Source organism: Athene cunicularia (genome assembly GCF_003259725.1).
Source record: "Athene cunicularia isolate RWA chromosome 5 unlocalized genomic scaffold, athCun1 chr5_part1, whole genome shotgun sequence".
In the NCBI taxonomy this organism is placed as follows: domain Eukaryota; kingdom Metazoa; phylum Chordata; class Aves; order Strigiformes; family Strigidae; genus Athene; species Athene cunicularia.
The window spans coordinates 11,957,615-11,970,297 of NW_020799101.1; the positions used below are offsets into that span (position 1 = coordinate 11,957,615).

A 12,683-nucleotide genomic window follows, 5' to 3' on the forward strand; every position below is an offset into this window, starting at 1 on the left:
CTTTTTACAAGGGCACATAGTGACAGAACAAGGGGTATTGGCTTTAAACCGAAAAAGGGTAAATTTAGATTAGATATAAGGAAGACGTTCTTCACTGTGAGGGTGGTGAGGCCCTGGCACTGATTGCCCAGAGAAGCTGTGGCTGCCCCCTCCCTGGCAGTGTTCAAGGCCAGGTTGGACAGGGCTTTGAGCAGCCTGGGCTAGTGGAAGGTGTCCCTGCCCATGGCAGGGGGGTTGGAACTACATGATCTTCAAGGTCCCTTCCAGCCCAAACCATTCTAGGATTCTTTGAGTATTGGCAGAAAAAATGACCCAGTCACCACTTAGTCTCATCCTAGTTATTGAAAATAGATCAAAATCCTACATTAGCTTAGACAATGGAAGCTGAACACTTCTGTACAGGCATTATACACTGCGCTCTTGCAATGAACATGTGGATATGTAGGGTAGTTTCACCAGAGGCTGTAAGGAAACAGCATCTCAGAAGTCACTTGTATGCAAAAATTAAAGGCTTCTTAAAATCGTTTCTATTTGCAGGAAAATTAGTAGAGATCAGAAGAACAAAGAGACACCAGCAGTTTAAGCTGAGTATTGTATGGACTTAGGGAGCTCTAACAGGGAATAAGGCCATATAGAAACGTATTATTAAAATGCTCTTTAAATGCTCTTGCTTTCATTTTACTTATTGTATGTAATACTTGGCAATAGTCTCTGATGCTTGAGCCTTGGTGACTAACTACAGCCATTAAGATATTGATACACCTTTATTTGGCCTTCCCACCTCTTCCTTGGAATTTACTATGCTTGTGGTACTAAAAAAAACAAACCAAAACAATCAAAAAAAAAAACCCAAAACAAACCCACAAAACCATGGCTCCTTGTTTTTTACAGTTCACAACATACAACATAAAACTTGTGTTTGCTGGTGGTTTAAACACTACCCATGGTACAATGTGAGTTCCAGCACACTGCAGTTCTGGGTCTACTCTAAGAGTGGCAGAAATAGCAACACTGAAGTTTCACTGAAGTGAAACTCAAGACTGACACACTGCATCTAGCCCCAAAATCAGGTTCAGGCATTTCATTTAAGACAATATACGAGGTTGTAGGCCAAGAACTCTGAAGCTCACTGAATCTAATTCAGGATGTCATTATCTGAAGTCAGGTGAACAAGAGAAACTAAAGCTGCATCCTTGGTTGTGACAAAAATGTAGGCCATATGAAAACTTAAAAGCAGGGAGCTACCAGATGCCACTGACCTCATCAAGGCCTGTTCATTCTGAACTGGAGTTATGTTCTCCAGAATACTTACAGGGGTTCCCAGTTTGGTATCTGTTTGAAAATGTACTAAATTTGTTCTCTATTATTCAGTCCTTAAAGTAATTGTTGGAAAATTTTAACTATCTCAAGAGTCAAAACTGATGCCTAGGTAGTATCACCTGAGATGATGACAGCTGCCTGCGTATTCCTGCTCGCTTTTCCAATTCATTGCATGCTACCCTTGCAGCTATATCCTTTAAACCAGACTGTTTCTCCTCAGTCCCCTATACCCTTAATCTAAGGACACAGAAAGAATTGTCATAAAATACTATGGAAGAATTTCTAATGGCCCTTACCATCATTTTGTTACCCTGCAGATGGGTAACACAATGATGGTAATGTTACCCTGCAAATGTTTATAAACAAAGCATTTATTCTTACTTTTCTGGAAAATAAATTTCATTACTCAGTTTCACATCACTCTTATCACAGAAAACAAATCACAAGATCAAACAGAAAAACCCTTTTGAAGGGTATTTAACCTCAATCAACTAACCCAAACAGACGTGAAAGAGTTAACAGCTAACTGCGTTATGCATTATATCAGTTGTTTTTTCTAAAGAAGACAGACCAAAGAATAATCAGTTTATTTCTCTTGGCATCAACTTTTGTCACTTTTCCCTCCATATTGGCTACTGGAACAATACCCTCTTTCTGCTCAAGACCACATGAAGAACATCATCTTGTTATTCTTTTAACTCCCATGTTAGTTTAATACTGGTTTATGGCTCAAACACTCCAATCTTCTTTCTACACACCTGTGCCACTCTTTCTTATGCATCTTTAACACTGTTACTTAAATTCATATAATTTCTTCTTAAATTTCAAATCAGTAGCAATGTATTAATTTAGCCAAAGCTGCCTGTTGCTATGTGTCAGTGCAAAAGAAAGTAAAAATTACTAATTCATGCTTGTTCCCTTGAAGGAAGATAATTTTAACTGAATTCCTTAGATTCAGACTTCCTACGGCACATTACCTATAAATCTTATGAATTCTTGTTGTCATCTTTATTTTGCTGTCCTTCTCTATTTTGCTGTTCTCCCTCCTTCACTTCCTAGAAATACTGAGTGTTATCAGTTCAAGTTAATCTTTCACAAGCCACCGCCTTCTTCCATCTTTTTAACCAGCTCCTTCTTCTCTTGGTCAACATTAAATCAAGACAAGCATCCATATTTATTATCAAGAGCCTTCCCATACATCAAAAAAATTCTTGCATACAAATGCACGCCCCACACGCCTTTCTCAAAAGATACCTGTGCAAATAAAAACCTTCATTTATGCCAAATCTCATGTTTGATTGTTTATTTAGTATTTTTTAAAAACAGAAATAAGCTTCACCACCCCTCCACCCATTTTTGGTGGGTCTATCACAATACTGCTCTTACCACTCCCTAGACCTCCCCTCATTACCTTCTTCACCTAAAAATAAACATACACATCCTTAATACACAATACATTATCATTTCTTCCCTGACTGTCCTTGCTATGCCATCTCTGATCAACATTCCTGTGGGATATGCTGTTGATGCCATTTTGGCTGTAGGAGCAACAGTTATTCCTTGATCTAGAATCTAAGTGCAGCAAAATACAATGACAAATCCTGTTAATTGCCAAGTCTTAGCCTGTAAACACAACGGTAGTCTCCTAACCAGTTGAAAGTCAAGGTCGGAGGGAAGAAGCAAGGCTAGGTTTTGCTAATATTTAAGTATCTATTAATAGGGCCCAGAATACTATCACCCTTCCGTCTATATACTATCCTATGGCAATGGTAGAATTAAGGCTTTCTGTTCACAGTGATCAAGCATGACTTACTTTCTGCCAAATTCATTTCCACCTTTGGCTTTAGCCTCACTTAGCAAGCCAATCACCTAACTGAGGAATATCAAGTTCATATTTGATGTGAAGTTGTATGGCTGGATAACATTATAACTGCTATCTTTTAATTGTCCCTTTAAGGGTTGCTATTAGCAAGCTGTAAGTTATTATTAGCAAACTGATAAAACGCTAATGGCCAAGTTCTCTCACATAACAGCTTGTCCATTTCTCCAGTTATCACATAACTGATAACTTTTCCTATTTGAGTTATTCCAAAATGGACGATTAAGACCAATGAGCATCATCCCTCTACCTATTACTTCAACCTGCTAAATTCTGGGCAACTAATAGCACCTGGCAATCACACATTTTAAGCCTGGTCAAGGTTAGAAAGTTCACAAAGATTTTTGCAGACTTCTCAATTTCTTTTTTTGAAAACAGAAAATTACGTATGAAGTCCACTGGCTGCTGCACACCACTTTAACAGCTGTTAAACTCAGATCAAGTCTGTTAACCCAGGCTTCCCGCTGTTGAATCCAAAATTATTTAAACTTTCCAACCCCAAGATGTAGATTTTTGCTAAGCTACTACTTCTTCAAAGGAAAAAAAATAATCTTTGTTTCTTAAGAAAGATTCTGTCTCTTACATTTCTTGCTCAGTACTATTTAATGCTACTAAATGTTTTTATAGCTCATCAGTTACCTTAATTCTTTAATTCACACTAAAAATACTTCTACCTATAATGAGAAGAGGGCTGTGGCTTCATGAACCTAACCTGACTCACTCTATTGGTCTTGACCAACGCCATTTCTAAACATGAGGGGGTTTTTCTACTTACAGCCCCGTGGTATGGAAGATTCAAAGACCTCAGCAACCCTGTCTTCTATCTTTGAAGGATTCCTAACAACAAGGAGTATTTAACAAATACACTTGCTAATGAACATCATTTTATTTAATATGTATCTCAACTCTAACTACTGCAGAGTGAGTCAGGTGTCCAATCACAGGTGTTTAGTACAATTTTAGATGCTCTAAAATATCCAAGATGTGTGCAGGACTGGAAGGTAAGAGTTGGGCCATATAAAAGACTACACACTTTTGGAGCACCAACTTCAGACCATATGGGATCACCTACTGCATTTAAGATGGCACTAAGCGCATCTGTGTGTAGGCACCATCTTTGTTCCCCTAAGTTCTTCTAAAATTACTAGTCAGGGCTTAGGAAAAGGAATACTATCATCAGGTGCTTAAGTTAAAATACTGCTCTTTAAAAAGAAATGCTAGTGGGCAGGGGTCAACAAGAAGACAGGAACTCAAATACTAGACTCATGAGGTTGTTATAGCTGTAATGCTCAGTCTAATTAATTTTTGAATTTATTTTTAAATCAAGTATTTCTTAACATCAAACTTCTCTAATACTGCATTATCCCCACCTACATGTTAGCAAGGCATGAACGTAACAGAGTCAACACTCAAACAGATGAGAGCTACAACAGCAGCAGCTGCTAAAATCTAAATCACTCATGCAAAAAGCATGATTTATTTCTTCCATATCTCCCTCCCATGGAGCCAGCCTCTCCTTTTAGTATCTTTTCATCTCAAACAAACAAAGAAAAAAAATCTTATCAAGTGTCCTTGCCTTTGGAAAGTATTTTATCAAGAAGTCCTTTTAAGAAAAAAAAAAAAATACAGCCAGGAAAACAGTTCTAGGCTGCTTCCATTAGGTATATAAATATTTCAATCCCAGCAGCACCATCTAATGGAGATCTCACCAATTTTTCCCCTTCTTTAACATGACAAACATTTTATCTGGGAGGTGTTTACAACTGATACTTTAACACATGGCCCATTTAATACTCTATAAACTGATTAGCTACAAGAGAAGCCAAATCATTTCTCCACAGACAACAATCAGACAGTCCTCTTCTCACAGCCATTACATTCACAAATTCATTAAGTACAACAGGATGTTTAACCAGAAGGTTTAACCAGAAGATAATATTTTAGTCAGAAGTACTTTTTTTTAAAAAAAAAAAAAAAAGCAAAACCAAAAAACCCAAACTAACACTATAAAGCACGAATGCCAGCTTAAAAATACAGCTACCTTAAGTATATTTAAACTTTCCTACTGAAAGCAAAACAGGTATGTCAGTACCTTTAACGTGTAAGGCATATGGACAAACCTGGACCTTAACCACAGCAACAGAAGTCACTACCTATACCTGCTAAAGAGGAAGGTAGGCATTCCAAGACATCTTCAGGTTGCACTTCTGCTACAGAACATACTGTATATGGGAGATGGGTAGCAAATTATCGTACGCATCAATAAAGCATGTAGCATGATGACTGTTGTCAGCTTCTACTATTTATCTCATTAACATTTCCTCTTGCAGACAAACATGAAAGAACTTATGGATCTATAAGCAGTAGTATGTTCTTCCTATAAATCGCAACATTGCAAGTAAGGATTCAATTACTTTGAACTTTTCCAGTTAACTCAGCATATGGACACTCTTGTTCTGGAATAATTGCCTTTTTATGTATAGCTCAAAGTCTGTCTGTCCTATCTCATGTCAGATGAGATTTCCATTACAATACATTACAAACACCAAAAGTCTTAGTAAATAATTCGACAAAAATACAGCATCATACTTTGCCTACATGTACTAACAGCTTTATTTACACAAACAGGGCAATTCCAAGCTTCTTCCTCGTTTATTTTGAGATAATGTCCTCAGCAAAAATATACAGAACACAGTAGATGATATTTATCTGCTTGTCCTAAATCTTTCTTAAAAAACAAACCAAAAAAGCCAAACAAAACAAACCACCCCACAAAAACAAAGCAAACAAAAAAACACCCACACCAAAAAACCCCCACACAACCAACCAAGAGTAAATCCCCCAAAACTCCCTCAAAATCTTACTGGCCAAAATACTGAAAGTTGCATGTCTAAATCTTTTCAAAATGAAAGTGAAGTTTTTGGGAATTTATAAGAAGGGAAGAGGAATAAGGGAAATGTATGGTTCCAAGTACTGAAAAATAGCTGATGAAGTACAACACACAAATAACAATAAACGTGTTTTATCTTCCTAGAGATTTCCAAGACCATTCTTCTAGAAACGCTCCAAGAGTGTCAAAATACCTTGCTATAACACAGATACAAAACCCCCTGCCAAACAGTATGAGCCCCACAACAGCAATATCTACTAGCTGAACTACAACACAGGATCCATTCGTATTTCCATTACATACTGACACCATGGGTGAGTAGTAAGACATATTTGCTGATTTGAAATATAGCATGCTCAGGTTCTGTAGATAGAAACATGATTCAGCTCCTGATGGAAAACAGACAGAGGAGATACTGCTGACTTTAAGTGATACCATGTATTATTAACTTCAAATGAAGTTCTCAATTCCTTGCTTTCCCCCCCAAAAAAAAACCACGCTTAAGTTCTAGAAGACAATGAAAATACTACTGCATCAAAGGGTTCCAAAAACACTAGAGATGCACATATGCAAATTAGCTGCCTTCATTTATTTAGGTATCCAACTTCCTTCTACTCAAACTGTCAGCCAAATGGTAGCATTATGAGAACATGTCATTTTACCACAAGCACTTTACCTTTGGCACCCATTGAATGGAGAACTGGTGTCCTAATCAGGTTCAACCACAAGTCACAACAATAAAAACATTCCAGGGCAAAAGCATAATGCTCCTCTCTCAAGGATATTGTGCTGAACAGAAAAGAGGACAGTAAAAAGGATGGAATGAGAGCGCAGGCGTAGATTTAAAGACCTATACTTCAGTCAATAGTAGGATACATTGTAGACCATCTTTAGTGACCTGGAAGAGAAGAGCCTGTTAATTCACCTGGAGTGGGAGGTGAGGTAGGGAAGGAATCAAAGAAGCAAGCAGCTACAGAAAGGTCAAAGAAAAGTGAATTTGCAGATAAAAATTATTAGCTATAAGTGTGCAAGAAAGTACAAGCCTGGAAACAAGTATTTCAAGAGAAAAGTGATATAAAAGGAAGTAGGGAAAAGAGGAAAATGCAGTCACTTTGCTCAAGAGGAAGGATGAAGATACCTTGCAATAAAAGTCATCCCTCAACAACTCTAAAATTACAAGAGATCTGACTGAAAGCAGTTCAAAATAAAAACACTTCTAAGAATCAGAGGAATCAGCTTGAGAAATTAAAACCATTCATACAGTTTGGCCAAACAAGATAGAAGGGAAACACAGCATGGACAAGAGCATTCCATTAGGAGCTGAAGAGCATAAAATGCAGAAAGAAGAGTCACTTGGGATGGTTTAAAGGAGATTAAAGCAAGAACAAGTTGAATGAAAACTGTAAGGCTATGCTTCCTATGTAAAATCAAGACTTACATCTGCGAGCCATTAAGTTAGAAGCCACAACACTCAAGGAAACCAACTCTCAAAAGGTTCCTCTCTGTGGAAAGACAGAGAGGACACAGTCAAACTGGTACAGTACACAAGATCTCTATTATAAAAACCTCCGGTAATTGTTCCAATTACCTCCCTCCCTCAAGTACACAGATGAGCTTAAAAAACGAAATCCATTCACATTGCCAAAATTTGATTTGAGCTGGGCTTTGCTGTTAGAAAGTTATTTTAGGCACATTTATCAAGTAAGCTAGTTCCGTAGAACAAGAAAAAATTGTTATTTTTCTAGAACATCCAAGCAGAAAAGTTGGAGACAAGTACCAGAACAGCTACCACTGACAAATTTTGTCATGTACACTCAGCTTCATATATAGCACTGCATGTTTGCCGTACACAACAATAGAAGAGTGTGAAGCAAATACTGTTTCCTGTCCCACGATGCTGACGGTGCAGAATGGCACCAGCACTGCAGAGGAGACAGAACAGGATGCCTCTTACACTGCACTTGCAATTTATTTCATTTATCAACAGATGACACTTGTACTGCCCTGATGGGTCTCAGCATCTCTTCACTTTTATATCTTCCGACTGTAGGAAAGCACCACTATTCCCATTTTATTACAGGCCAGGAAAATGGTTTGTACATGGAGCCAGACACACATAAGCCAGTAGCTGCATCAAAGTTATTCTCAGAACTCCCAGTCAGCCACCACCTAACCTGAGCAGCACGCAAGTACCAGTACTCTCTTCTTAACCATAGAAGACGTGCTGGGGAAGGAAAAGTCTGTCTTAACAAGGCTGATCACCTCAGCAAGCACCTCAACATCAAGTTCTAATGCATCAGAAAACAAGGAACAGAACAGCAGTGGAAGAAATATCAGCAGACTCTATGTCTTTCCTCATCCTGGTAATTGTCCTAACCACTTGACTGAGACATCATGCTTCCCCTTGTTCTGTTTCTCAGGCACACTGAGTTTTGATTATTCCTGGCATAGCAGAAGAGTTTCAAGAGAAGGAAGTGACACTACTCTTAACTGGCCTGTGGCTTGATGATGAGAATACTCCCCAGGGAAGTAGGAAACTTGGACTGGAATCCCCCTTCTGCCCCTGGGACTTGGGCATGATGTCACATCACTTCATGCTGCAAAGCCCCTTGTCTGTCTGGCCCTAACTGAATGACCTACAGTACACACATCTACAGGAAAAAAAAAAAAAAAAAAAAAAAAAAAAAAAAAAAAAAAAAAAAAAAAAAACAAACAGCAGCCTCCAGGTCTCCTAGATTTTACACTGATATCTTCAATGGACCATCTTCTCTTTCTTGATAGATGTCAAAGCTTGCAGGAATGAAGTGGCAGCCAGGAAGGCACGACTTATCTTACAGTAGCGTCTACAATGTGCTTTTCAAGACAGACCAAATCAAAATAACTCTTTTTGCTAGACACCTAAGAAAGCTGTAAAGACTCATGGCATTTTGAGCTTGTCTTGAATGAGCCTATCTTTATGTACAAAAATATGTTTCTCCATTAATGCAGAAACCAGTCAGACAAAAGTTCAGTATTATTCCAAATGTTAAATTTTTCTAATTCTGAGCTTCCACAGAGGCATCATTAAAGAATGTAAAAAAAAAGTTTCATGACTTCACTAATGTTTTGGACTGATGCATTTGCTATAGGTACTGTATGTGAAAGGATATATTCACTTCAGAGCATTTAAACTATACTACAGAATTGTTAGCAATTTTCAACATTGTAAATAATCTACAGAATGTTTCCTCTATACAGAGAAATCTATTATTTCATAAACAATCATTTTATGATACTGTACAAAACTGGAACTATGAAACATTGCAACTTAAAGCATTCCTGCTACGCCCACTGCAGTTCTAACACCTGCAATTTGCAAAAATTCAATCTTGATGTCAACATATACAACACCTCAGTTTTCAGTACAAGGAGGGGGCCAGGGATGAAGGCCATCACACATGTCCATTACTGAACTTCTGCATCCATGAACATGTTGAGACTTCACTTCCCATGCTGCCCTTGACAAGATGATCTGCAGGACTTGAAATTCTACTGAAAAATCACACTTTACACATGCAGCGTAAAGCAGCAGGGAAGAACAACAGCACGGAAATCAAAGGCTTAACATTTTTTGGGGGGTGGAGAGGATTAGTGACCTACAGTTGTTGTATATAATTTTAGAGACACTCGCCCTGTTAACCTAGTTACAAAGCCAACAGTCAGCAGCAATTGAAGTCACAGTGGCAACGATATTTTGCCGTCAGTGCTTCAGTAGAAAGGATCTCCAGGAAGAAAACAAAAACATCCTCAAAGACCATCTAAATATATCTCAATATCACAGTTCCAAACACGAAGTTATCTTTTGTCTTATTTTCTCCCTAAATTCTAAGATCTTTCTACTGTATACTTTCCTTACTGATTTTCTAGGGGCTTTTCTGTCTTTATTTCCTTTTCTCTCTCATTATAAGAGAGCACCTCTTCCTACTTTGCAGATACCTAATGATCTTTCATTCTAAGTTGCCCCCCCTTTCCTCTCAATTCTGTAGTCCTTTCTCTTTCTACCTTAAAAACAAAAGGCATAGAAAAAAACGAAATGTGTTTGTGATTTGTCTAAACATATTCTAACTTTATCCATTTATGAGTGTATGGGCTTCCAGTAGGCAGAGCTAGAAGACCAGTTATAGTCTCTTTGCCAGTCCTTCACTGCTGTAGTTTCTATGTCACCACTTCATCACCACAGGTTAGAAAGTGTAAGATAAAACCTAGCACAACTACAGCGCTATCTCCTGTGCTACAATCACACCTTTATCCTGTTCCACAAAAACACAAAAGTCTCCCTCCCTTGGCTTCTTTTTCCCATACCACATCTTGACATCTCCAATTTCACTCTCTCCCACCACTCTTGGTGTTCCTGAGCCATATGCCAAAAATGCCAGGAGGTTTCAAATACAAGCATCGTATTCAGAAAGTACCCACCCACAGGCATTAACAAAAAAAAAAAAAAAATTAAGCCTTGGCAATTCTTTAAAGGAACTGTGCACAAGAGCACAGACATCTGAAACCAATGTGTAACGAGCAGTCTTCAGACATCATAAGATTCAGCACCTTCAATTAAAAAACACTATTATAATAAAAAATTTAATGAAACCCAGTTATTGCATCATCTAAGATATCAGAGATCAAAACATATTATTCTTGCAGTATCTATTCAAAGCCAGCTTAGGATATTGGAATAGATTTAAGTCATCCCTATTTTAAACAGCCTTTTCATCTGCAGAGAAACTATGATCATCTACTTATCAATGTATTTATGTTCCAGGGGTTTATAACAACAAAAGTTTAAAATTAAGATTTCTGTTTTTTCTTATTTTCAGCATCGCCATAGAACAGCTGGAATTCAGTACTGAAAAAACATGTTCCTCTTCTCTCACCTAAACTTTTTATTGTGGGCAAGAACAATGTAAAGATCTAAAATACAACAAGTCCTTGAAATTATGTAGAAGACAAACTGTATTAACACGGACTGGTAAGACTTCATAAGAATTTTTTGTCACGGATGCTAACTACCGCCACCTTACACGGTTTTCTGAGGTACCAGCAGTAAACACGCTTACAAGATGATCAAATCTCTGAATCTGTACAAGAATGGCTTCTCAAAACTGGTATAATCAAACTTAATTGCAGAAGGACTTCAGGAAAGCCTGAAGACTGAGTCATTTAGCACCCTCTTTTGATTAGAATTAATTTGCTTTTCTACAGAATGCACTTTACCTTTCTATATCCTAGGTCCCACTATTATTGGAAGCTTCTCATCAAGGCATATTTCAGTAAAACACAAATCATTTTCACATTGGAACAAAGCAACTTTTATAACCCCATAGTGCTGCCTGATTGCAATGCTCAAACTCATGAAACATCAATGTTTCCGTTTTCAAGCTTCATGACAAGGGGTTTCCCAGTTCAGCCATTAAAAAAACCGTCTGATTCAGTCCAAACGATCAAATATTTCAAAAACCCTCTCCCTAATCATAGTAACACATCTACGTTAATGGATCACCATTTACAGACACTTTCAGACCAATGGCTCATTTTAAAGGATGAAATACATTATATGCTATGATCTCTTTAAGTTCTAACTCTAACAATCAGTGTTATCTTTAAATCCAGGCTTTTATACAAGTCAGTAGATATTTTAAAAATGGATTTTTACTAACTATTTCAAAATTAGACTATTTCATTTATCTAAGCTAAATACCACTAGTACACCTTCACATCATACACTAAACTCCTTTTCAGTCTCTGAATGCAAGTTCAGATCAGTGCACAAGAATGCTACGTGCATTCTACGGGACAAACCTGCAAGGAAAGACACACAGCTCTACTTTAAAAATAAAACCCGCATGAATTACAATATACAAGGCTGTTGGATCTCAACAAGCTAGAGGAGTCACTGACCCAAGGAGACTGCAAATTTCAAATTGTATCATCGGAACTTCCCACGTTTTATTACTACAGAAACAGAAAATGATGAAAAACGTCCTAATGCATGGTAAAGATCCACACAGCGGTGCACATACAGTCTTCCACGTCACACACAAGCTCAGATCGGCAGAACATGCGATTACATCTCTTAGCATTAATACCATTTCTCTTGGGTTTCTGCAGATAATTCAGATCTTTGACACTTGAAGATACAAATAAATCAAGAAGTAAATGCCTTACCTTCCTATTTTACAAGCCACTGCAGTTCTCAGATTATGAGTCAGTCATAGGTTCATCTGCAGAGGAATGACTCAGTATAAACTTTTAAACACTCGTTATTTTTTCTAACCTACAACGCGGTGATCCATTTAACATACTAAAACGCGGTGTCGCGAATCAGCGCAGAAAATGAATGGCGTGAAAACAAACCACTCTTCTTTCCGCTCACGCCAGGCAGACGCGGCTTATAGCGCAGGGCCGCTGTAGACAGACAGACTTTACACAAATATAACTCCTTCCGCACCGATCAGCGGCAGCTCCCTACCAACGGCACAGGATTCTCCCCGGCGGCGACCGCCCCAGTCCCCATGGCCGGGAGCCGAGCGGCCGCCGGCGCAGGCGAAGCGAGCGCGG

The 12,683-nt window shown here is 38.2% G+C and overlaps 1 protein-coding gene across 6 annotated transcripts in view; it reads right to left on the reverse strand.

The window, feature by feature from the left end:
* TRAF3 (TNF receptor associated factor 3) overlaps positions 1-12,360 on the reverse strand; it is a 72,633-nt gene extending 60,273 nt beyond the window's left edge. For 5 of the 6 annotated variants that reach the window (XM_026849480.1, XM_026849477.1, XM_026849479.1 and 2 more), the window contains exon 1: positions 12,291-12,360. The gene's annotated coding sequence lies outside the window, so the exon portion shown is untranslated. The remainder of the gene's footprint in view (positions 1-12,290) is intronic. The other variant, XM_026849478.1, reaches the window with a different exon arrangement.
* Between the last annotated feature and the right edge of the window lie 323 nt (positions 12,361-12,683).